The sequence below is a fragment of the Pteronotus mesoamericanus genome, unplaced genomic scaffold (genome assembly GCF_021234165.1).
Source record: "Pteronotus mesoamericanus isolate MK-2021 breed Mesoamerican mustached bat unplaced genomic scaffold, CSHL_Meso_final contig_90, whole genome shotgun sequence".
NCBI lineage: Eukaryota > Metazoa > Chordata > Mammalia > Chiroptera > Mormoopidae > Pteronotus > Pteronotus mesoamericanus.
The window spans coordinates 31,957,780-31,985,034 of NW_026555277.1; positions in this window are offsets into that span (position 1 = coordinate 31,957,780).

Here is a 27,255-nt window from a genome sequence, read left to right on the forward strand (position 1 = left end):
TAATTCATGTCCGGGGTTTTAGTAGTTGAGTCTGGAACATGAGTGCTTAAAATTATCTCATGGTGATAAATGCATCTAGCTTTTCACACATCCTTCCCTGTAAAGAACAAACAAATCTTTATCTGGCTCAGGAGAGCAATGTCCAGAAGTCGTAATTGGAGGGGCACCTGGCAGGCCTTGGAAAGGGCTGCCAAGGCAATTGTTGCTGCCTCCAAAGTAACCATGGATCAGAAGGGTAGGCACAGAGTTTTCTTTGGAAGGGGCGGGGGGGTGAAGCCGAACAAAAAGGGGAGGGAGGGCTGCTAATGGCAGGTTGAAACCAGGGAATACTATGGTCCTTTGCTGGACCTCTGAAAGAATGAGTGATCTAAGAGACCAATAATTCAATTGCCATATCCTTGCCCTTTTTTTCTTTTTGAAATTTGGGAATTTTGCAGTTATTTTAAACCTTTGGTACATATAAATGTCTTCTTGGAAGGAGAATGCCCATGTGATCAGATTATAAATTAGAATGGTGTTTAAGTGGAAGTTGATTACTTGGCTTATTGGAAGAAACTCTACATGTGGTTGTTTCAGAGGATACATTCTAAGAAGCCATGACTCTAGGGGCCTGAGTTTAGTGAGCAATTGCTGTTCCTAAGACCTAGAAGACTACTAAGGGTTTAGGCTTTTTTTTTTTTTAATCATTATTTTTTTTTAATGTGCTCTCTCCCCCTGGTGGTTGTAAATCCTGGAGTCACTTATGTGAAAGGAATTTCCTTTGTAATTTCTCTGTTGGTTACTGCTCAGAGACAAGATAGAATTTAGGAGCCGTTTTCAGCACACAGTAGGCCTGTTGTCTAGTGTCTGTCCTTTGTTACATAACTGCATGAATGTACAAGTCCATCTTCACTACATAGGAGAAAAAAAGGCTCATCCTATTTCTGAAAATAAATCTTGGCAAACACCTATATTGGGTCTTTGAAGAAGCTGGTAACTTCAGTGACCATTATGACAATTTATATCAAAGATTTTTTACCAGCTTGTGCTATATTTGTCTATCTCACCTGAAATGCTGTATTTCCTCTTTTCTACCCAACCACATTCTGTGTACCCCAGAGGACTAACTCAAACCCCACCTTCTTCACTGGACATATTTTTCCAGGTTACATTGTTTCTTCTCTGACCACTGATGGCACTGATCAAGAACCTTACTATTTAGCCTCCTACCATCTTGTATAGATAGATACAACCTGTTATTTCAGCACACACATCTTGATTATCTAACAAGACTGGAGAATTGTCCAGGACAAGGAGCACATTTTAACCTTTCAGATTTGTTTCAGTATTTGTAGTGTTGTGCACAGAGGAGATGTCTTGATTGTCCTCATAAAGATGCACAGTGCTTTAAAAAATATATCAGCATCATACTTTTTAAAGTTGAATGAAACCTCTATTAAAAGAAATGCATCAAAATTTCTTTAATGTCTAGCAAGTATCACAGTCAATTTATGATATGAAAGAAAATTTCTCCCATCCCTTTCTGATCAACCAGGTGTATTGCTGTGTAGCCTGCAACCTTTTTTTTTTCTTTTTTTTTTCTGTACTATAAAACTACCACTAGCATGCAGTAATTTTTGGAGGATTCTTTTTTCACTTAGAATGCTTTAAAATTACTTTTATTGATTATCTCAAATAAGCATGGCCAATCAGTATTCTGTTTAGCATATGGAAAACCCTCACTTACTGGCAAGGATCTGACACATAATTGATAAATTTTGTGTAAACTGGTTAGTGAGTTACTTTTCCCAGGGTTCTTCCATTTCAATCTTAATTTTTAATAGAGTACAACAATATTGTCCTCCATTAAAGAAATTTTGAGCAATTGTACATTATATGATGAACATATCTGGGGAACAAAGGAAGCTTTGATATAGAGACCCTTGAGGCTGACCTTTTAACATGATTGAATATTATAGAGGAAAAATTGAATAATTTCTATATTTTTTAAAATTTCTATTTATTTATTTAGGCTGTTTCAAAGTCTTAAAAGAGTAAATATACACCATGCTGAAAAATCCTCTTCTGTCCTTTAAAAATAAGATTGTTCTTAGAGGTAGTTTATATTATTTGGTATAGATTAATGTCCATTCAAATGATTGTGTTTCAACAGGTCTTAATCCATCTGCACATAATTTAAAAGAAAAGATTTAGACTTTTATGTCCTTGCAATGGCCTTTTAGGCCATTTTTTTATTGGACTTCAAATATACTCTAAAATTTACATTCGAAAAAACCTTTTTTTTTTTTTTTTACCTGATAATACCATTGCATGCTTTTTAAAAAATATGGATTCCTGTCTGCCACCCCATGTTTTGATTTTCTGCTTCTGGGGTGGCATACCTGAGAATCTCCATCATTTTTTAAAATTGTGGTAAAATACACAAATCTTAATCATTTTAATATGTACCACTGTTAATTCAGGGAACCACATTTTGAGAAATACAACTCACAAAGTTTCCTTTTACTTGGTAGGACTTTTTTCATAAAATGTTAAGTTCCGAGACAGCAAGAATTTTTGTCTTTTTACCAATGTATCTTTAGCCCTTAGTTCAGAAGCTGGTTCATAGTAGACTCTCAACAATTTTTGTGAAAAACTAAAATATATCAGATACAATAAGTATCAAGCAAAAAATACATTCTGCATATACAATTTTCTATATTCATAATATACTTGCTATAATGGTATACCCTAATTTTTAATTTTTATTTATTTATTTTTATTATTTATTTTTTCAAATACATTTGTCTCTGCCTTCCCCCCACCACTTTCCCTTGCCTCCTCCCCGCCCCCAATCCTTCCTTTTTGGTTTTGTCCATGAGTCCTTGCTATATGTTCCTTGACTTTCCCCTTCCCTTCCCTTTCCCCCACCCACCCCTCCTTCCTTCCCTCTTGTCTCTGTTGATTTCTTTTCCTTTCAGTGTTGCTGGTCATATTTTCCTTGCATCTTTGTATTGTTGGTTAGGTTCCCCTCATAGGTGAGATCATATGGTATTTGTCTTTCGCCCTCTGGCTTATTTCGCTTAGCATAATGCTCTCCAGTTCCATCCATGCTGTTGCGAAGTTTAGTAGTTCTTTTTTTCTTTCTGCTGCATAGTATTCCATTGTGTAAATGTACCATAGTTTTTGGATCCAATCATCTACTGATGGGCATTTAGGTTGCTTCCAACACTTGGCTATTGTAAATTGTGCTGCTATCAACTTTGGGGTGCATAGGTTCTTTTGAATTGGTGTTTTGGGATTCTTAGGGTATACACTCAGCACGGGAATCACTGGATCAAAAGGCAGTTCCATTTTCAGCTTTTTGAGGACATTCCACACTGCTTTCCACAGTGGCTGCCCCAGTCTGCATTCCCACCAACAGTGGACTAGTGTTCCCTTTTCTTCACAGCCTCTCCAGCACCTGTTGTTTGTTGATCTGTTTTTGATGGCCATTCTGACCGGTGTGAGCTGGTACCTCATTGTGGTTTTGATCTGCATTTCTCTTATGGTTAGTGATGCTGAGCATCCTTTCAAATGCCTCTGGGCCCTCTGTATCTCCTCCTTGGAAAAGCGTCTGCCCAGGTCCTTTGCCCATTTTTCGATTGGATCATTTGTCTTCTTGGAGTGGAGTTGAGTGAGTTCTTTATATATCTTGGAGATCAAACCTCTATCTGATGTATCATTAGCAAATATATTTTCCCATAGGGTTGGCTCCCTTTTCATTTTGCTCATGTTTTCTTTTGCCATGCAGAAGCTTCTTATTTTGATGAGATCCCACTTGTTTATTCTTTCCTTCATGTCCCTTGCTTTAGGAGACATATTGGTGAAAAAATTGCTGCGTGGGATATCTGAGAGTTTCCTGCCAATGTTCTCCTCTAGGACTTTTATGGTATTGCGACTTATATTTAAGTCTCTTATCCATCTTGAGTTTATTTTTGTGTATGGTGTCAGCTGATGATCCAATTTCAATTTTTTGCATGTAGCCATCCAGCTCTCTCAACACTATTTGTTGAAGAGGCTGTTATTGCTCCATTTTATGCTTCTGCCCCCTTTGTCAAATATTAGTTGCCCATATAGACCTGGGCTTATTTCTGGGCTTTCTATTCTGTTCCACTGGTCTATGGGTCTGTTCTTGTGCCAGTTCCAGATTGTTTTGAGTATAGTGGCTTTGTAGTAGAGTTTGATGTCCGGTATTGTGATCCCTCCTACTTTGTTATTCTTTCTCAAAATTGCTGAGGCTATTCGGGGTCGTTTATGGTTCCGTATAAATTTTTGAAATGTCTGTTCTATTTCTGTGAAATATGTCATTGGTATCTTAATAGAGATTGCATTGAATCTATAAATTGCTTTGGGTAGTATGGACATTTTGATGATATTAATTGCCCTAATTTCTTTAAAAAAAATCATAACACCGGTGAATGCTGCGGGGGGGCAGAGTGGGTGGAGGTGGAAGAGGGGATGGGGGGAATAAATGGTAATGGGAAAAATACAATTATTAAACAAATAAATATTTTTTAAAGCATAACACTTTTAATGTTAACTTCTGTATAATTATACTTTTATATTTAAATCATAGAAAACCAAAGAATAGTCCAGGCCAGGTAGGTCAGTTGATTAGAGCATCGTCCTGATGTGCTAAGGTTGTAGGTTCCATCCCTGGTCAAGACACATACAAGAAGCAACCAATGAATGCATAAATAAGTTGAACAACAAATTGATGTTTTTTTTCTCTCTCTCTCAAATCAATAAATAAGAAAACTTAAAAAAAAACTATTTGAGTACTCTCCAAATTACATCTGTACTCTAAATAGTTTATCAAAACATCAGCTTCATTTATCCTGTTGCCAACTCTATATCTCCAGTTAAACGTTCAGTAGGCATCCCAAACTTACCATGTCCGAAACCCAACTCCTGATCTCCCGCTTCTAAATCAACTCCACATAAACTTTCTCCAGCTCAGTTAATAGCAACTTTATCTCTCCAGTAGCTCAGGCCAAAAATCTTGAAATCATCCTTGACTCTTCTCTTTCTCTCATACCCTACACCCAATTCATGAGGAAATCTGTTGGCTGCTGACTTTGTTTTTAAAATATATCCAGAATCTGTCCTGGTGTGGCTCAGTGGATTGAGTTCCAGCCTGTGAACCTAAAGCTCGCCAGTTCAGTTCCCAGTCATGGCACATACATAGGTTGCGGGCCAGTTCCCCTATCAGGGGAGTGCAAGAGGCAAATAATGGATGTTTCTCTCACACATTGATATTTCTCTCCCTCTCCTTTTTCCGCCCTTCCCCTCTCTCTAAAAATAAATTTTAAAAAAAGATTAGAGAACTGGAACTTTCCGTCCCCTCCCCTCTGACCTCTGTGGAAAGAAGGGCTGGTGCTGGCAGTTGAATCTGTCCCTAATGGTCAATGATTTATTTGATCAGTCTTGCCTACGTAATGAAGCCTCCATAGAAACCCAAAAGGATGGGGTTCGGAGAGTTTCAGGTTGGTGAAAACCTGGAAATTTAGGGAGAGTGGTGAGCCTGGAGAGAGCATGGAAGCCTCTGCCTCTTCCAACATCCTAGCCCTATGCATCTTATATACGCTTACAATAAACCAGTAATTTTGAAGATTTTATTTATTTAGAGTGAGGAGAAGGGAGGGAGAACAGAGAGGGAGAGAAACATCAGTGTGCGAAAGATATATCAATCAGGTTGCCTTTCATATGCCCTCAACTGGGAATCTGGCCTGCCACCCAGGCATATGCCCTGACTGGGAATTAAACTGATAACCTTCGGATTTGCAGGCTGGCACTCAGTCCACTGAGCCACACCAGCCAGGGATACACCAGTAATTTTGTAAATAAAATGTTTCTCTGACTTCTGTGAGCCACTGTAGCAAATGAATAGAACCCAAAGAGGTGATGATGGGAACCTTCAATTTGAAGCGAAGTTGAATAAAAGTTGTAGCTGACTACTTGCAATTCACATTTGAAGTGGAGGGCAGTCTTGTGAGACTGAGCCCTTACTTACTCTGTAACCCAAGGAGGATGTTGTTGGAACTTCCAGTCTATAGCCCATTGGTCAGAAATGCAGGTGATAAGCTGGGCTTGTGACTGGCATCTAAAGTAGACGTGGAGGGTAATCATGTGGGAATGAGCCTTCACCCTGTGGAAATGATACTATCTCTGATTAGATAGTGTCAGAATTGAGTTGCATCGTAGGATGCTCAGCTGATGCTAGAGAATTGCATACTTGATGGTGTGTAAAAGCCCCACGCACACATTGGGATTGGGAAGGGAATTTTACAGAGTAGGTTCTCAATGAATATTTGATGAGTTAAGGAATGAAAAGTAGATTCGTTCCTTCTTGCTACTGGGTTCTCTTGTTTACAGTCCAGAATTGTCCCATAGGCTCCTCTAATATTTGCCTAAAAACAGAAGAAAGGGATCCTCCTTGGATTTCCACATTACACATTGTTGTGTTGTTGAGCACCTTCTCTCCAATCTTTAAGCAAAAGAGCTTATTAGTGTAATCTAGCTCTATAATCTAGCATCCCAAGAATTTCTTTTTTGTGTCTGGTGAAATCTGTGTGCTAGCCTGGGTTTTTTAGCTTTTAATTTTATGTACATGGTGTGACTGTATTCATTGTCTTTCCTTTTGCAACTTCCTAAGAGGGAAAATTCCACATCGCCTGCTGGCTTATCTTTGGTGTGGGTGTGCTTGTCCTGTGCCTTCTAATTTCTGTGCTTTTCAAAGGCCTGTTAAAGTCTTGTGACCTATTCTTTCTGCCACTCTTTATTCCTCTGAATTAGGGGTTGGTAGTTGTATTCTGCCAGGATCTTTTCTCTTTACTTACCATACTGTGGATGAATAAGGGGCCACATATTAAACCTGACAAGCTCAGGAGATACCTGCCGGTTGGGCCTTACAAATTTAGAGACCACCAGCAATCACACAGGATGGTCTCAATATAAAAATTTCTAACTCAAAGCAGTTAGTAACATCCTAGGTCTGTATCTTCTTTGACAAAGGTCAATCTTTACCTTAAGTGACCCTGTCTATTGTCTTTTTGCACCTGAGATAGCATCACTTTGAAATGTCAGAGCAATCTCCTTCTGCAGATCCTCAGGGCACATTGATGGCACCAGAGCACTAGACCTCAGAACCCCTCCTTGTTATCGTGTTCCTGGAACACCATCTCTCTATACTACAAGTGTTAATTATTAATTATCCTGTACCCACAAATGTAAAAGAAGTATGTGTTTCTCCATTTTACTTTGAAGAGTTCCTTGTTTTGCTTTATCCTGCTTCCCAAATCTAACACCGGTGGGTTTCATTTAACCCTCTTTATGTCTCCTCCTCTGATTCTAGTGTATAAAACAGCAGCAACACTGGCATTCTTCAGAGCATTTTCTCAGTTCATTGAAATTTTGCTTCCTGGCTGTTTTGTCAGTTTGGCTCAAATATACTCATAAAAATTATCTATAGGTTTGGACATTTTTTACATCCATTCAGTTGGCACAGTTGGCTGGGTTCCAAAGAAGCCCACCCAGGACCACCTGTGGAGCCAGACCTGGTACTAGGTATCAGGCCCATTGTGCCCAACTGGCCTCCCACTTTGTATCAGGTGAACTTGGTTGAGTTTTTCTTGGAATTCCAGACTTCACTGCTTTAGGTAGGAGGCCCTGGGTTTATTTGAGCTGTTCTTTAAAAAAAAAAAAAAAATCCTTGAACCCTGGCTGATGTGGCTAAGTTGGTTGGGCTTCGTCCCGCAAATTTGATTCCCACTCAGGGTACATGCATGGGTTGCAGGTTTGGTCCCTGGTTGGGGTGCATACAGAAAATCAATGTTTCTCTCCCTCTCTCTTTCTCCCTCCCTTCCCCTCTCTCTTAAAAAAATAAAAAAGAAAGAAAGAAAAGAAAAAAAGTCCTTGAGGTGGCACCAGAGGTTAAGAATTGGATAACCAGGGCTAAGGATAAATGTTGAAGTAACTCAGGGACAGGAAAAAAAAGTGGGTGGCTGGTTTTTAATTGTGGCTTTCAATTGGAGTTGCTAATTGAGAGTCTGACCAAAACCTTTGCTAGGTAAGGAGAGTCTGAACTCATTGGGTTGTGAAGATAAGGAACATTTACTCCCTCCAGCTTGAATCTTGGGGAGAATCTATGTGGAGGTGCAGAGGGTATGCCTCAAGACAAGCAGGACCCCACAGAGAATTCCAGTGCAACTGTAATTAAATAATTGACTCTTGCAGGGCTAGTTACCTACTGCTCTGAGTACTCAGGGTTGCATTAAACAGTCTGGGAGAGAAACTGAGACACGTAAGAGGGTTGGAGAGACTCAGGAGGCGACAGACTTTTAGCGCTCAGCCCATAAACAGCACACTTCAACCTACCACTCAGTATCCCTAGAGATTTGTTCAGGCTCTGCAGATGTCAAAAGAAAACTAAAATTAACATGAGAGGTCATGCCTCCAAAGCAGACATGCTTCCAGCCCCTGGCCCCCATTAATGCTCCTATAGATGTTTCATTCATAGGGAGCCTTTACTTGCAAGTACTTAACAAAATGGGAGGATTGAACTAAAAGCGAGATCAACTCAAGAGGGCCAAAATGAGCTCTGTTGACATGTAAGTTATTTATTTATTTATTTAGTATGTACACAGTAGGAAAAATGCTGGCCCTAATCATTTAAGATCTGATGCACTAGCTGGAACTAAGTCCATTCTACAAGATTGCTTGAAAAGTGGCCCCTCTATTCCCTTCTTTCAGTAGAGAAACCCAGTGGGAAAGTACGGAGGTTTGTACAGGATCTCACAGCTATAAATGGAGACATCCTGTGGTTCCAGATCCACATACACTGCTATCAGCTATTCCTGTAGACTAACAATATTTTTCAGCAGTAATTTTATGTAGTGCCTTTTTCAGTATTCCTGCAAAAAAAAAAAAAAAAAAGACAGGAAATACCTTTTCATTTTCACCTGGGAAGATTGTGCGTTTACTTGGACAATAATGCTCCGGAGATGTACAGAGAGGCCTACCTATTTCTCTCAGATACTAAAAGCTGATTTGAATGATATTAAATTTCCCAGAGCCACTCTAATATAACATGTGGGTGATTTACCGTTGGTTTGCAGGCCGGTGCTCAATCCACTGAGCCACACCAGCTGGGGCTGATTTACTATTATGCTCTAAGACATATTAGACTCCAAAGAGGACACAATTTACTTGCTACAACAGCTAGCCATAAAGGGACACAGGGTATTAAAATACAAGCTTCAATTCCGTTTTACCCCAAGTAAAATACGTTGGTCACATAATATCTAAAGATGGGTTGCTAATTAACCCAGAAAGACTTAGAGGAATCTTATCCTTTCCTCTTCCAAAAACAAACAAAAAACAGCTCAGAAGGTTCTTCGGTCTGACTAGATACTCTCACAATTTGGTTCCAAATTTTTCACTAAAGGCCCAACCTCTATATGCTGTTTAACAATCGTATTGACCTGATTTAATTCAATGGAACCCTGAAGGGAAACAAGAGGAAGAAACTCAGAGGAAATATTACCTAAAGCTCCCATTCTGGGATACTGTAATTATAAATGTTCTTTTTTATAAATAAAAATAAAAGAAATGCTTATGAGTTTTAACTAGAAAACATGGAGATCATCATAGACCTACAGAATATTATCGTCAGCAGTTAGACTCAGTAGCCAAAGGGCTCTCTCCTTGCATGGCAGCTCGCTCTCTCACAGCCATGTTATGCATGCAAACAGAAGAAATAGTTATGGGTTCTTCTTGATTTATGTTTTTAGTTCTGTTGATTACCCAATGAACTCTTATCACACTCAATACTGTCAGATGACTGGCTGCTTATGAAGCACTTTTGCTTTCTGCATCCCATATTACTTTAACTTGATATAACAGTGTAGCAGTTATATAACCCTGGAAAAATCACTTCATGGGTCTCAAGGACATTTCCCACTTCCTTGAAGTCCATTTGAGGTATGGTAATTGATTTTATCCAAATTCCACCATCTCATGGATACAAATATGTGTTAGTTATGATTTGTATGTTTTCTCACTGGATTGGGGTATTCCCTTGCAGGAGAGCAATAACCTTAACAGTAGGTAAATTATTATTAGGAAAAAAATAATTCCCAGTTGGGGAATTCCCTCTGAATTACATAGTGACTAAGAGACATTTCACTGGGAAAATAAGGCAATGTAGACTATTCTATAGCAATTTTAAAATCTCCACCCAAGGATATGTTTATTGATTTTAGAGAGAGGAAGGGAGAGAGAGAAAGAGAAACATTGATGTGAGAGAGAATATTGATCAGTTGCCTCCCATACATGCCCCATCTGGGGATTGAACCCACAGCTTAGGTATGTGCCCTGACCAGGAAAGGAATCCAAAACCTTTTGATATATAGGATGATGCTCCAACCAACTGAGCCACCTGGCCAGGGCAATTCTATAGCATTTTTATTGTGCTTATTACCACTAGTCTTCTGGATTGGTATAACTTACAAATGATAAAATTAAAACTCAACTAGGTAACTTCCCAGAAGCTTTTAATCTCCCTTGGCCAAAGGCTCTCCCTATAGTGTTCCTCAGTCTGAGATCTCTTTTTGGTAAACAGCCTTTCTCCTCATTAAATAGTCACTGGTCACCCTACGCATCTGGATTAAGAGACATGAACCAACCTTACTAAAAGGAGATATTCTACATTATTATCAAGGACTTTTTAACCAGCTTAAAGAAACTGATAAATTAGTAACTGGTTCATTTCACAATGTGCTCCCGGGAGACAGACTTCAAAGACCAGGACTTACAACCAGGAGGTTTTGTCCATTGGAAAAGACATCAATGAAAGACTCTCTCTAATCTTGTTGTAAGGGACCTTATCAGGTATTACTAATCCATGTGCAGCTAAACATAAATTTGTTAACTCAAGAATTCAAATTTCTCATTTTAAAAAAAGGATACCTAATCCTGAATGGACATCTGCCCCTGTCTCAGACACTCACCTCCACCTAGAGTGGACATCAAAGGCTCCTCAAGGATGAGAAGCAGCTTACTTCAGAAGTAGATAGACATCCGATGACATGGAGAAAGCCTGTACACCTACCTAGATTATATTGAATTTAAAAAGCCATTTGTTTGCCCTGGCTGGTATGGCTCAGTGGATTGAGCACTAGCCTGTGAACCAGGAAGGTTGCTGGTTCAGTTCCCAGTCAAGGCACATGCCTGGGCTCAGGGCTGGGTCCCCACTTGGGGACCTGTGAGAGGTAACTGTTTGTCTCTCACAGAATGATGTTTCTCTCCCTCTCTGTTTCATTCCCTTCCCCTCTCTCTAAAATAAATAAAATCTTTTTTAAAAAACCCCATTTGTTTTATTGTCTTTACCTGTCTGCTAATAATATTAGTCAAGGTTGGTAGAATATCTTCAAATCAATTAACGTTATATACCATATAAACAAATTGGAGGGTTAAAATCACATGATCATACCAATAGATACAGAAAAAGCATTTGACAAAATCCAGCACCCATTTATGATAAAAACTCTCAGCACAGTGAGAATAGAAGGAACATATCTCAACATAATAAAGGCCACAAACTCACAGTTAACATCACACACAATAGGGAAAAACTAAAATTGTTTTCCTTAAGATCAGGAACAACACAGGGATGTCCACTTTTATCACACTTAACATAGTACTAGAAGTCCTAGACATGGCAATAATACAAGAAATAAAAGGCATCCAAATTGGAAAAGAAAAAAGTAAAACTGTCATTATTTGCAGATGACATGATACTGTATATAGAGAACCCTAAAGATTCCACCAAAAAAACTACTAAAACTGATAAATGAGTTCAATAAAGTAGCTGAATACAAAATAAATATTCAGAAATTTTTATGCACCAATAATAAACCATTAGAAAGAGAAACTAAGAAAGAAAACGATCCCATTTACAATTACATTAAAAAAACCAACCCATAAGACACCGAAGAAAGAAATTGAAGAAGATACAAATAAATGAAGCACATCCCACACTCATGGTAAGGAAGAATTACTGTCATTAAAATGACCATACTAGCCCTGACTGTTGTGACTCAGTTAGTTGAGCATCATCCTGCAAGGTGAAAGGTCACTAGTTTGATTTTGGTCCGGGCACAGGACTGGGTTGTGGGTTCAGTTCCTGGTCGGGGCTTGTATGAGAGACTACTGGTCAGTGTTTCTCTATCACATTGATGTTTCTCACTGTCTCTTTCTCTCCCTCTCTCTAAAAATGAATAAGTAAAGTCTTTAAAATAAATAAATAAAATAACCATAATACCCAAAACAATCTATAGATTTAATGCAATTTTTATCAAAATACCAATGGCATTTTTCACAGAACTGGAACAAATAATCCAAAAATTTATATGGAACAATAAAGTATTCCCAGATAGCCACAGCAATCTTAAGAAAAAACAAAGTAGGAGGTATGATGTTAACTGATATCAAACTATACTACAAGGCTGTAGTACTCAAAACAGTATGGTACTGGCATAAAAATGGACACATAGATCAATGGAACAGAATAGAAAGCCCAGAAACAAACCCACACATATATGGGCAATTAATATATGACAGAAGAGTCAAGAACATACAATGGGGTAAAGCCAGTCTATTAAGTAAATGGTGTTGGGAAAATTGGACACATTCATGCAAAAAATGAAACTAGACCACCTTCTTGCATCATATACAAGAATAAATTAAAATGTATTAAAGATTTAAATATAATACTTGAACCCATAAAGCTCCTTGAAGAAAACATAGGTAGTAAAAATCTCTTAGCAAAATTTTTTCTGATATATCTCCTTGAGCAATGGAAACAAAAGAAAAAATAGACAAATTGGACTACATCAAACTATTAAGTTTTGGCTCAGCAAAAGAAACTATCAACAAATGAAAAGACAACTTACTGAATGGAGGAACATATTTGCCAATGATACATTCAATAAAGTTAATATCCAAAGTTTATGAAGAACTCATTCAACTGAATATCAAAAAAACCAAACAACCCAATTAAAAAATGGGCAGAAGACCTGAATAGACACTTCTTCAAAGAGGATATACAGATGACCAATAGAAATATGAAAAGATATTCTATATCACTAATAATCAGAGAAATGCAAATTAAAACTACAGTGAGATATCACCTCACACTTATCAGAATGGTTATCAATAAATCAATAAACAAGTGTTGGTGAGGATGTGGAGAAAAGGGAACCCTCGTGCACTGTTGGTGGGAATGCACATTTGCGCACTATGGAAAACAGTATGCCATTTCCTCAAAAAATTAAAAATGGAACTGCTTTGTGACTAGATGATTCCACTTCTGGGAATATATCAAAAGAAACCCCAAACTCTAATTCAAAAGAATGTGTGCACCCCTATTTTCATTGCAGTGTTAATTACAATAGCCAACATTTAGAAACAGCCCCAGTGCCCATCAGTAGATAAGTGGATATAAAAGTTGTGGTACAACCCTGACCAGTATGGCTGAGTTGGTTGGGACATCAGCCTGTAAACTGAAAGGTCACAGTTTTTATTCCCAGTCAGGGCATATGCCTAGTTTGAGGTTTTGGTTCTCAGAGCATGTATGAGAGGCAACCAATTGATGTTTCTCTCCCTTCCCCCCTCTTCAAAATTAATAAGCATCCCTGGATGAGGATTTTAAAAAAGTGGTATATTTACACAATGAAATACTATTCAGCCATATAAAAAAAGGAAGTCTTACCTTTTGTGACAGTATAGATGGATCTGGAGAGTATTATGCTAAATGAAATAAGGCAGTCAGAGGAAAATAAGAACCATATGATTTCACTTATATGTGGAATCTAATGAACAAAATGAACAAATAAACAAAATATAAACAGACTCATAGATACAGAAAACAGACTGATGGCTGTCAGGGCGGAGGGAATATTAGGGTTCTGGGTGTAAAAGATGAAGGGAGTAAGCAAATAAAACAAAACTCATAGATACATGCAACAGTATGGTGATTACCAGAGGGAGAGCAAGGTCAGGGGAGGTAGAAGAGGAAAAAGAGGAGACCAATGTTGATGGAAGGAGACTTGAATGTGTATAGTGAATACACAATACAATATACTGGTGATATATTGTTGAATTGTACACTTGAAGCCTATATAATTTTATTAATCAGTGTTACCCCAATAAATTCAATAAATTTTTTTTAATGATCCTTTGTAATGGCTGCTGCGGCACAGAAAATTTACTTATAAAACTCTTGCTGTCCTCCTGGCCTCTGGAAATTTTTAGATGGTGATTGTAACTTTACGCCATTGTGTTCTTATAGCCTTGGCCCAAATTAAACCTTAAAGTTACAATTCTAATTGCCAATTAGCAGGAATCAGAATAATAATGAATGACACTTGAATGCTTCCAATGGGAAATAGATGTACTGTATTAAAATATTGATAATAATAATATCACCAAGAGTAATTGAACCCATGGTCGATTGTGAAAACCAAAATGTATGGTGTACTATAAGTAAATGTCATACTAGAAGCAAAATACAGAAAAATGAGACAGCAAAACTTGGATCATGATATGATGTAGGTTAAAATTTTTCCAGAGTGTTGTGCTTTTTTTCTTTTTCTTTCTTTTTTTTTTAATGAAGGCTCCTGAGATCTGACAGCCTCCCATTCACCTGTCTTCCCATTTTGAGAAAATTTGACCTTGACTTCTATCCAAGAAAACAGTTTTGCCCCATCCCCAGCAGCAAAACCACCATTTTGGCAAGACAAATGACAACAGTAAGACTACCTACAAATGAGTCTTTTTAGAACTGTGGGAACACACTATACACCCAAGATGTGTCCAGATTGATTTATGACCAAAATGGTTAAGTGTGGGAAACAAAGGCCTGCATACTAAACCTGAGCAGCTCAGGGAAGGCCTGCATGGCTGGTGTTACAAACTCAGAGACCAAAAGCAACCACAGAGGATGGTCTCAACATAAAAATTTCTAACTCAAAGCAGGTCAAGGCAGTTAGAAACATCCTAGGTCTGTACCTTCTTTGACAAAGGTCAATCTTCACCTTAAGTGACTCTGTCTATTGTCTTTTTGTGTCTAAGATAACATCACTTTGAAGTGTCAGAGCAATCTCCTTCTGCAGCTCCTCAGGGCAGACCCACGGCACTTAGAGCACTAGACCTCAGAACCCCTCCTATTATGACATTCCCCCCAACACCATCTCTCTGTGCTGTAAGTGTTAATCATTAACTATTCCGTACTCACCTATGTGAAAGAAGTCTGTCTCTGTTTTACTTTTTATCCAATCACAGAGATCTCTCCAGTTTGCTTTCCCCACCCCCTTAATCTACCACCAGTGGATTTCATGTAACCCCCTGTATGTCTCCCCCTTTGATTCTAATGTATAAGATAATCTTCAAAACTGTCATTCTCTGGAGCATCTTCTCAATTTGTTGAGATGTTCCTTCCTGGCAATTGTTGCCAGTAGCTCATAAAAGTTCTCTATAGGTTTGGATGTTTCTTATGTTGAGAATACCAACATCCTCTTTCTTTGCAATAGGTGTTGAACAACATCTGGCATCTTTCTTCCATCTTGTCTCATTCAACTTTGTTCAGCAGAATTTTTTGTAAGTTCAGAGTATTTGGCTCATACCTACTAGTTAATGCAGATTCCTCCCCCCCCCCTTTTTAAGTTCATTTTGCTTTTTCAATTCTAGTTTGTCAGAAGCCAGTTATAAACTGGTGCTTCGAAGTCCAAAGAGTATATAATTTAATAATTACCAATGGGATGTGGTCAAAATTTTTTCATCTTTTTCACACTTAGAAATAAGCTCATTAAATGATTTCAGGATGCAGCCAGATTTGGCAGTTGCTAAAATAAATGATCAGTGAGGCTTCTAAGGATTTTGACAAAATGGTAAAAACCCTGTGGTGACTTAAAATATACCCAAGAGGCCTTATGGGAAAGGGAAAAACTTCCCATTTCCCCTCTTAGTTCTTCTGGCTGGTTGATAATTAAAACAACATAAGGCAGGACAAAATAAAGTTTTAATACATGCACATGGGGAATTTATATAAGTATGAAAATTCCAAAGACAGTAGGGCAAAATGAGGTACATGTATTATTCTGGATTTAGGAGGAGTTAGGGGTATGGGACTTCAAAGGGAAATAAGGCAATTCACAGGGAGATGAAATAAGTTAACAATTAGTCAACTGTTGTTTACTAGGACATCTTGAAACAATGAGAGGACTTTGTTCAAAGGGGCTTTGCTTGGTTCTTCCCTGTCTGTCACATCTAGTTCAAGTTAAACTATAGTTATTTTGTGATGATAGCTCCCTTCCTGGTGCAGGTCTTCTTTCTAAATTCTTTTTGGCAGTTGGGGATAATGTCGTAGATTCCTCTTGAATGTTTTGTTACTTTAAAATAATCAGCATCCCAAAGAGCCATATTTTGGATTGGCATACTGTTCCTTTTCACCCTTCAGAGGCACCCTCTACTGGTCACCACTTAGCAGTTCTTTCTTTTTTCCCCCAAATTGAAAGGGATTACCTAAAATATCAAGATACTGAAGATACCAAATTGCCATCACTGCTTCTGGAGTGTTTCAAATTAGATTTTTTTCTTGTAATTTTCCACTGTTTCAAGGGAACCATTCTTGATAAGATTCAATGTCTAGTACCATAATTTTATTAGATCTTAATTATGGGATCTAATCATTTATCCATTCAAAAAATATTTATTGATCTCTTTTTATGTGCTAAGTACCAGAGGTGAGTCCATGTTTTATTAGGCCTGGAACTTATTACAGATTTGAAGGCCCCCTTTAAAAAAAAAAAAGGTGGAGAAGGAGGGGGAGTAGGAGACTATACTGCACTATAAATTCAAAATTAGGTACAGACTTCTGTTTCCAGGAAGACAGAAGTACATTTCCCCATTTTTCCTACTAAGTACCAAAAAAAAAAAAAAAAAAAAACCTACATACTATGTATAAAACACACATAAGAAGACTTTGAAGAGGGGAGAAAAAAGGGAGACTGGAGGGGCCTTGGGACCCAGGAATGGCATGATCATTTCTCCTCATACATTTTGATTCATATATTCCAGAGTTAGAAATGAAGAAGCCATCAACTTGGATCCACCAATGGGTATAGACAAACGAGCCCCAGCGAAAGTCTGCTCTCTCTAGACAGAGAAGTATGAAGACTTCAAGGTAGGAGAGAACTTGCTTCTAGCCCTGGATCTGCCATTAACAAATTGTGACTTTATAGACACTCTCTCTCCAGCTCTTCTTTGTCAGCCAATAGCTAAGTTCAGCATTATGATTACAAGTTGGGAGAGTAAAGGAGGTGTGTTTAAAGCAAAATTTACTTCTCATTGCTTAGAATAGAAATAATTGCACACTGGAGAACATTTGAAATTAAAGAAATGTATTTAAAAATTCTAAAATCACTGTAAGATTTGAGCCATTTAAAAATTTTTTAAAAATAACATATTTTATGTATTTGAGATCCTACTGTATGTAAAATTTTGTATTTGCATATTTTTGCTTAATGCTTGATTATAAATCTTTCATAAACATTTTTAGTCTACATACTCTTATCACATAAATATATTAACATTCACTTAACCATTTCATTATAAAATATAGTTTTTTCCAATTGAAATCATTAAAAAAAATCTTTAGTTATGGCAACTCTTATATTTTGCCTTTTTGTGGTATTTAGATGCAAGCGACTTTCAGTTTACATTTACTTGGGACATTGAAGTATTTGATAAGGCCCTTAGAACTAATGGATTGTTTGGGAGTGTGAAACCAGGCATTCTTCCTGTGTTTTTGCAGAAGTCCTTGCAGTTGTCTGCAGTAGTGAGATATTACATAATGGCATAAATATTAACTAAGGGAGCCTAATGAAGCAAATATCAAACATAAACTTATAAATTAGGCCTTAGATATATGTGGTTTTATAACCAAGCAGGCAGGAACCCATCCACGTGGCGCCTTGGTGAATGACCCAACAATTAATGCTGGAAGGAACAGGTTTTTATTTACAACAGTCCAACCTTGGGGGCTCTGGGAGCACTTCAGCTGGGAGCCCTCCTTTCTCATGAGACCCAGCACTTCCTTGGTTCCCCAAAAGGCTATAAGCCCAAAACCCCCAAAGTTCCCCCGTGTTCTTACCTGATCTTAATCCTGTTGCGCAGTTTCACAGGAGCTTTTCCTTCAGGACCTGGGGTATGTTGTCATCAGCCTCCGGGTAATAGTCCAGGACAGCACATGCCATGATGTATTGGATCATGATGGAGTCCAGGAAAGGCACAAGTCCCAAGAGTACAGATAGAGTCCAGGTTTGCAAGGCAGCAGGTCAGCGTCTTGCAAGGGAGAGTCTTTGGTGCCAGCTAGAGCAGGCTCCATCAAAGCGGCAGCATGTCTCCTTCCTTACTACACTCAGGCTGCGAGGTGGGATCTTGACTCCAAACTACACAGCTGCTTGCTCACCTCTCCCTCTCACATGGCTGCTACCTCATTCCTCCCTCATGGCTCTTCTTCTCACTACTTGCAACATGGCTCTCCTTCCCACTATTCCAGCTCTCAATCCAAAACCGTGTGGCACCTCCTTACACACCAGACCTCATGATGAGCCAGGGGGAACCCTTCTACACCCTTCCAAACCTCATGGCCAAATCTCCTCAAGGTTATCCACCCTTCATTTAAATCCTGACCCAGGCCCTCCTGTGTCACCTCATCTCTGACGCCACGCACAATGAGCTGGCTACATTTGCCAGTTTTCTGCATAGTTTACATTCTCTTGGCTGCTCTCCCCAGTCAGGGCAAGAGTGACTCAGTGATCCAGGGGGAGCTGCCTCCCCTGGCTCTGTCTGAATCAGGACACACACACACCCCTTAGCCCGTGGTGGTAGCACAGCTATTATCATGCCTTGGTTATGAAAAATGTCTTAAGTCATATTGTCCACTTCTCCCATCCCCCAAACCATGGTTTGTGGAAAATATTCTCTGACCCCTGCTCTACATCCTGTTACAGTTTGGAACTGCCATTTTGTTTCTTTTGTAAATCTTGTGTTCTAGTGTGTTATGCAGCTGTGTGTGTGTGTACACATACATATCCATTTAATGTGATTCTTCATAATTAAATAAACGTTTATGGGGAAGAACTTCCATAATGTCTGAGTAAGGACTTCCAAAAGTCTGCTCCTCCATAAAGCAATGATATCACTGGCATTAATTGTCTAGCTAAACTTTTTCAGAACTAGAACATAACCAAAGCCTTACAACAACCTGAGGACTGTTTATTCAAGAAAAATCGCTGAATACCAGCATGGTGGTATTTGTGGTGTTCAAACTGCTCTATTCCCATCCCACTCTCCCTAATTCTATAATAGCCTCAAAAACCATAGCAGTATCTGTGAAAAACAGTAGCCTAGCAGCCGTGGGACAGGGCAGAACAGGTTTGGAGCACCCCAAGAAGTCCCATTCCCTGAGAATTGTCACTGTTTGGCCTGCATAGCAAATCTCCAGAAAGCCACATTCACAGGGCTTATCTTTATTTGACCTGATTCCGTCTTTCAGTGAGGCCATGCAAGTTTTGTAATAGAGGCATTTTTAGAATTCTCCGAGGCCCCAGAAGAAGGATGGTCATACACTGGGGAAATATAGAAGGCCTCCCTGTGGGTCTGTGTTGAAGCTGAGCATTAGAGGATGTTTACCAGATAGAGGAGGAAGATGAGGAAGTAAAGTACTTCCAGGGAGGCAGAAGAAATATCATAAGTAAAATCATGAAAAAATGCTTAAAATGGTGTACTCAGAAATAGAAAGCTCTATGTGGCTACAGAGTAGAGATGGAAGAACTGAAGGGAGGTTAGATGAGGAATATAAGGTGGGCTACATCGCAAGGGGTCTTTGGTGATCAGGAAACCAAATTCTGGTGATAGTGTAGAGATAAGATTGAAGGGTTAAGAATCTAGGAGTGAGGCGGGTAGGTGGATGTAGGAGAGGGAGAAAGAGTGGAAACAACTGTATGCTTATTGATTTTAGAAAGAGGGGAAGGGGGAGAGAGAGAGACAGAGAGAAACATCAGTGTGAGAGAGGAACATCGATTGGTTGCCTCCCTTTTGTACTCTGTCCCTTTTGAGACTCTGTACTCATCACACAGCTACTCCCCAGTTCCCTCGACCCTCAACCCTTGGCAAGCACAATTTTATTTACTGTTTTCATGGTTCTGACTAATCTAGATATATAATAGGAATTATACAGTATTTTTCTTTTTGTGACTGGCATATTTCACTAAGCAGAATGTCCTCCATGTTCAGCCATGTCAAAGCATGTGACAGGATTTCCCTTCTGTTTTAAGGCTGACTAATCCTCTATTGTATGTATATACCACATTTTTTTTAATCTGTCAACAGACTTTTGGGTTACACTTCTTGTCTATTGTGACTAATACCACAATAAACATGAGTGTGCAAAGATCTCTTTGAGATGCTGCTTTTAGTTCTTTTGGATATTTACCAAGAAGTGGTATATATGCATATATGGATCATATAGTAGTTCTATTTTAGTTTTTTTAGGAACCTTCATATTGTTTTACAAAATGGCTGCACCGTTTTACATTTCCAGCAGTAGTACACAAGGGTTTCAATTTCTCCACATCCTTGTCAACACTTGTTATTTGCTATTTTTTTTTTATTGACCCTCCTAATGGGTATGTGATATCTTGTGGTTTTGATTTGCATATCCCCGGTGATCAATGATGTTAAGCATCTCCTCATATGTTTGTCCACTTGTATATCTTCTTTGGGGAAATGGATATGCAAGTCATTTGTCCAATTTTTAAATCTGGTTACTTGTTTTTCTTTGTTGTTGAGTTGTAGTTTTTAAAAACATATTCTGGTATTCACCCTTATCAGATATATGATTTGTAATTATTTTCTCCCATTCTGTAGGTTGGCTTTTCACTTTGTTGAATGTTTGCTTTTATTTGTAGAAAAATTTTAAGTTTCATAGAGTCCCATTTGTTTTAAGCTTGATAGAGTCCCACAAGAACAATGCAGGTTATGATAAAAAGCAATTGGTAGGAGATTCAAGATAGAAGCTAAACTGTAGTCTGGCTAGTTTTTTAGAAGAGCACCAACAGTGAGACAATTGGGAGAGGGTTGGGAACGAACATCAAACACTCACCTCAGAAACTCTCCCTTCAAATAAGCCTTGATTGGATTAATTTGTAGAGCAATTTATGCCCAAGCCATTGTTGAAAACTGTGGGACAGTCAGTCAGGAATTAGTGAATTTTTAACACCTGGGTGTGGTCATGGAACGAGAGGAAGACAGCCTTCCCAAAGCCTCTGTCATCGCAGTATGACGGGGGGGGGGGGGAGGGCGGGGGGGCACACCCTAGTCTGCACTCCTCCGAGGAGCAACACCAGACGCTCAACACTGTGTGATGAGCAGGGAGAGGAGGCATCACCGACCAAATAAGCAAATGGCAAGTCCTAGGAAGGGCTGGGGAATAGAATTACTATAAGCCACAATATACTGTCTGAAAACATCCAGTTTCTAACAAAAACTATGACAACTGCAAAGAATCAGGAAAGTATGACCCATAACCCAGGGAAAAGATAGGCAAGAGAAGTTGTCTCTAAGAGTGATCTGGTGTCAAAGTTATAAAAAGACTTCAAAGAAGCTATTATGATTTTGTTCAGACAACTAAGGGAAGCCACAATTGAAGAAGTAAAGGGAGGTATAATAATATTGCTTCAAGTAGTATTAGATAGAAATTATAAAAAATAGAACCAAATGGAAACTCTGAAGTTGAAAAGTACAATAAATGAAATAATAAACTTATGGGAGGGGCTCAGTAGTATATTTGAACGGACAAAGAATAAGTAAACTTGAAGATAGGTCAAGAGGTTATGCAAAATGAAGAACAGAGAGGAATGAAAAAGAATAATAATGAGGAAAGCCCCGGAAGAAACGTGGGACACCACTTAGCCCAACAACATATGTCTAATGGGAGTACCAGAAGAAGAAGACAAAGAGAAATGAGCAGGAAAGTATATTTGAAGAAATAATGGAAAAAACTTACCAAATTTATTGAAAACAGTAACGAAAACTAGACAAAGATATCATAAAAAATGAAATACTATCGGCTAATATCTATTAGGAATATGGATGCAAAAATCCTCAACAGCATACTAACAAACAGAATCTAGCCACCTAAAATAAGAATTTACAACATAGATCAAGTAGGATTCACCTGAAAAATGGAAGGTTGGTTTAACATTTAAAAACCAATTAATGTAATAAATCAGACTGATAGAATAAAAAACAAAAATAAAATAATCTCAGTAGTCACCCGGAAAGATTCCACAACATGAGTCCAGGTGACTATGAAGACACATTTGTAAAGCTGGGAACAATGAAACAAGGAAGGGGTTAGCATAGAAGCAGCAACAGGAGCGCCGAGGCGGGGCTGCCTTAGCTCACTGGGAAGTCAGAGACAAGGGGGCTTTGGGGACAGGCAAAGGGGTTTGCCTGGGACAAGCTAGCAGTTGCCCATTGCCTTAGAGTTTAAGTGATGTGTGCCTGTGGGAAACAATTGGGGGAAGAAGATGGGAAATGAAATGGCACAGGCTGCTTTGTCTTGAGGCTTTTATCTCTTTTTTGCAGGCCAGAATCTTAGGGGAGGGTTTCCGCAGAATATTAATCAGCTCTCCAAGCGTGCCCTTTCAGGGTCATGGTCTTCATCAATGGGCAGGGCAGGGGTTCTTTAAGTCGTTGCAGTTGGTTCTGGCTTTGCCCATCTGGTTTTGTTGCTTTTCTTGGCCTAGAGCTGAAACACAACTGAGGCCTAGATGTTATCTCCAGGGAGGAAAGGCCCCAGGAGTAGAGGTTGCTCTGAGGGCCAGATCCTTGTTTTCCCAGTTTCCTGCTCTCCGCCATGCATGCAGGGCCTTCCCCACCCTGGTGTACCTGGCTGTAAATTGCCTGGCCGTTGTCTTCAGCTCTCTGTCTCAGTTTCCCTATTCCACTTGCCAAGGAATTTTCCTAGCTTCTTACTGTCCTGTCTCACTCTGACCAGGAATCGAACCCCCAAACTTTTTGGTGTATGGGAATTCTTAGACAATTCATTTTCTTTCTTTTTTAAAAAAATATTTTTTAAATTTATTTTTGGAGAAAGGGGAAGGGAGGGAGAAAGAGAGGGAGAGAAACATCAGTGTGTGGTTGCCTCCTGTGCGCCCTTCAACTGGGGACCTGGCCCGCAACCCAGGCATGTGCCCTGACTGGGAATCAAACCAGCGATCCTTTGGTTCACAGGCTGGCACTCAGTCCACTGAGCCACACCAGCCAGGGTGACATTATCGTTTTAACTCAGTTGAAAATACTTTCTTTTTGCCTTTATCACTTTCTTTTTTGACTAGGGGTTATTTAGGATTTTGTTGTTTAACTGACAAATGTTTGGGTTCTCCAGCTATTTTTCTGATATTATTTTATGGTTTAATTTCATTGTGGTCAGAGAACAAACATTATTTACTATTTGTCTCAGCTGGTTTCTTGTGCCTTTTTCTTTTTTGTGGTGGGGGGGGCTCTGTTTTTAGATTAATTTTATAACTCGGTTTACTTCCTTTATTGGTTTATTAGGTATATGCCTGTCTTTTCAATCTTTGTTTCTGTTAAGTAATGGGTTTTTTCCTCTGGCTGCTTTTAAGATCATGTTTTTATCATTGGCTTTAAGCAATTTGATTATCATGTGCTTCAATGTAGTTTTCTTCATGTTTCTCATGTTGGGGTTCTTTGAGCTTCTTGGAATGGTGGGTTCATAGTTTTCATTAAATTTATAAAAATTTTAGCCATTATTTTTTCCTAATTTTTTTATTGTTGTTCAGTTACAGCTGTCCCCATTTCCGCCCCATCACTCGCCCTTGCCCTACCCACCCCCCACCTCCTGCGTTCACTCCTCCCCCTACCCCGTTGTTTGTGCCCAGGGTCCTTTATCCATGTTCCTTGACTTGCCCCCTCCCCTTCTTTCCCCCGTTATCCCCCTCCCCCTGCTTTGGTCACTGTCAGTTCTTTATTTCCATGTCTCTGTTTCTATTTTGCTCACTTGTTTGTTTTGTAGCAATTATTTCTTTAAGTTTTGGTTTTTTTTTTTTGCTGTCACACTCTTTCTCTCAGAGACTCCAATTACTTCTATATTAGGCTGCTTAATATTATTCTAGTACTCATTGATACATTAGTAATTTTTTAGTCTTTTTTCTCTTTCATTTTGGATGGTTCCTATTGCAATGTCTTTAAGTTTACTAATTATTTCTTCTAAAGTAGCTAATCTGATATTAATCCCATTCAGTATATTTTTATCTCAAAGATTATAGTTTTCATCTCTAAAAGTTCAATTTATGTCCTTTTTACCTTCCACATCTCTCCTTGTTGTGCTTATGCTTTCCTCTACCTTCTTGAACTCGTACAGTATATTCATAACTGCTGCCTTATAATCCTTGTGTACTAATTTTATTTTTGTCTTCTCTGGGTCTGTTTCTGTGGATTTTTATTTTCTCTTATGAGTTGTATTGTCTTGCTTATTTGCATTCCTAGTAATTGTTTATTTGATGACAATGAGAATTTTACATTATCTGGTGTGGAATTTTTTCCTGTATTCCTTTACATATTTTTAGGCTTTGCTCTGGATGCAATTAAGTGACTAAGAAACAATGTAATCTTTTTCAGTCTTGCTTTTAAGCTTTGTTAGATGAGTTCAGTACAGCCATTAGTTGAGATATCATTTTGTTGCAATAGTGAGATTTCTACTAATCTTCTTCTTCTACTAATCTGAGGACTCTACTGATGCTCTGTTAGGAAGTCTTTACAATATTACTGGTGGGGACATGCATCTTGCTAGTCCCTGTGTGAGCTCAGAGGATTATTGTACCTGACTCTATAGTGGTCCTTTCCTTGGCCTCTGTAGTTTTCTCCTACATCTGTGCTGGTCAGTACTTAGTTGGAGTCTGGAGGGGGGCCCTCTGTAAATCTCCACAACTCAATCTTTATGCATCACTCTCCTCTCTGGTACTCTACTCTGCAAATTCTATCTACCTAAGCCTCCCCAAAGTTTGAAGTTTGTCTCCTTAATTTAGCAAGACCTACAGGCTCTGTTTAGTTTACTCTTTCTGTACGTAGCCTAGAAATTACAGGCAGTAAGCTATGACAGACATAAGGCTCAACTTATTTGTTTCTTTTCTTTTAGGATTACTGTCCTGTGCTACCTTTAGTTTTTTAATTAAACACATTTTTAAAATTTACTTGACATACCAATTTGCTGTTCTGCTTATTTGTGCATTCATCTGTTGCTTCTTCTATGTGCCTGACAGGAGATTGAAACCATAACCTTGGCATATCAGGATTATGCTCTAATCAACTGAGCTATCTGGCCAGGGCACTGCCTATAGTTAAATTTTTATTTTTTTATATATTTTATTTACTTATTTTTAGAGAGAGGGGAAAGGAGAGAGAAAGAGAGGGAAACATCAGTGCATGGTTGCCTCCCACGCACCCCCTACTGGGGACCTGGCCTGCAACCCAAGCATATACCCTGACTGGGAATCGAACCAGTGGCCCTTTGGTTCACAGGCCAGCACTCAGTCCAAAGAGCCACACCAGCCAGGATATAAATTTTAAAAAACCACTCTCATAATTTTTTTTAAAATTTATTTATTTATGTTTACAGAGAGGGGAAGGGAGGGAGAAGGAGGAGAGAAACATTGATGTGAGAAATACGAATCGGTTGCCTCTCACACATGCCCAGACTGAGGAGCTTGCCCACAACCCAGGCATGAGCCCTGACCCGTAATTGAACCCGCAGTATTTTGTTTTGTGGGATAATGCCCAACCGAGCTACACTGGTCAGGGCAATTGTATCCTTTTTAGGGGAGAAAGTAATGTCTGGTCCCTGTTACTCCATCATGAAAGTGACCATTAGTTTTGGCCTTTATCCTAAAAACAACAGACTGCATTGAAGGGTTTCCAGTGGGTAGTCACATGATAAGTTGTTTGAAATTACTGACTGCTGTGTGGAGAATGGACAGAAGGCAGGCAAGATGAGAAAGTGATAGACAGTAATTCATTGGTTACTGTATAGCGGTCCTGGCAACTGATGGTGTTTTGGACCAAGAAAATGACTGGAAGACAGAAATGGGAAAAGGTAAGACTTATTTAGGAGCTGACAGTGTATTGTTGCCTTTGTTTAGTTCACAAAATATGACACAGTGGCAAGTCTTTAACCCATATGTGAAGGGAGTTTCATTATGAACCTTTGAAAACCTTACAGCAGGAGAGCTGTGTAAATAAATTGTATAGAGCAGAGAGATCTTTTAAAGCCAATCCATGATGACTATGCGCAGAGCTAGCTTTAAGCTTTTTTCTATGCCATCGTTGATACCTCAGTGGTTATCATGGACTGAATGTTTCTGTCCCACAAAATTCATTTTTGAAACCCTAACCTTCAATGTGGTGGTATTTGGAGGAGTCTTCGGGAATTACGGTTAAATAAGGTCATGGGGAGGGATTCATGTGGGGAATAGTGACCTTATAAGAGGCACCAGAGAGCTTGCTCTCGCTGCCACTTGAGGACACAGCATGAAATAGCCCATCCGCAAACCAGGAGGAGCTCTCTCCAACTGACTGCTGGATCTTGATCTGGGAATTCTAGCCTCCAGATCTGTGAGAAAATAATTTTCTGCACTCTCCTAGTCTATTACATTTTGTTATAACAGCTAATATAGTGGTGCTCACCTACCAGTCATAGTGATGGCTTTTCACCTCTCATTTGAATGGCAGTGTTTGTTCATGAGCAATATGGACATACTTTAAAAAAAGCAAGGTTTTCCTTTGCAGTGCTTTGTGAATGGTGCTTTAATGTATAATCTTTTTGATAATGAATTATTTGTAAACTCATGTGATGTTACTGCATATGCATTAGCATTGGCTGTGAAAAGCCCTAACTTCCTGATTTCTACTGAAGTCAAATAACATTATCTTATAATAATAAACTCAGTGGAGGACTGGCATTTAAAAGACTTGGTACTGACTGGCCCATTCGCAGTTTTTAAGTCATTAAGACTGTATGCAAACAAAGCTAATTTAAGAAATTCATTCTGAAGCCAGGTTTGCTCTGTTAGGCTGTTGCGTTTTGAATTC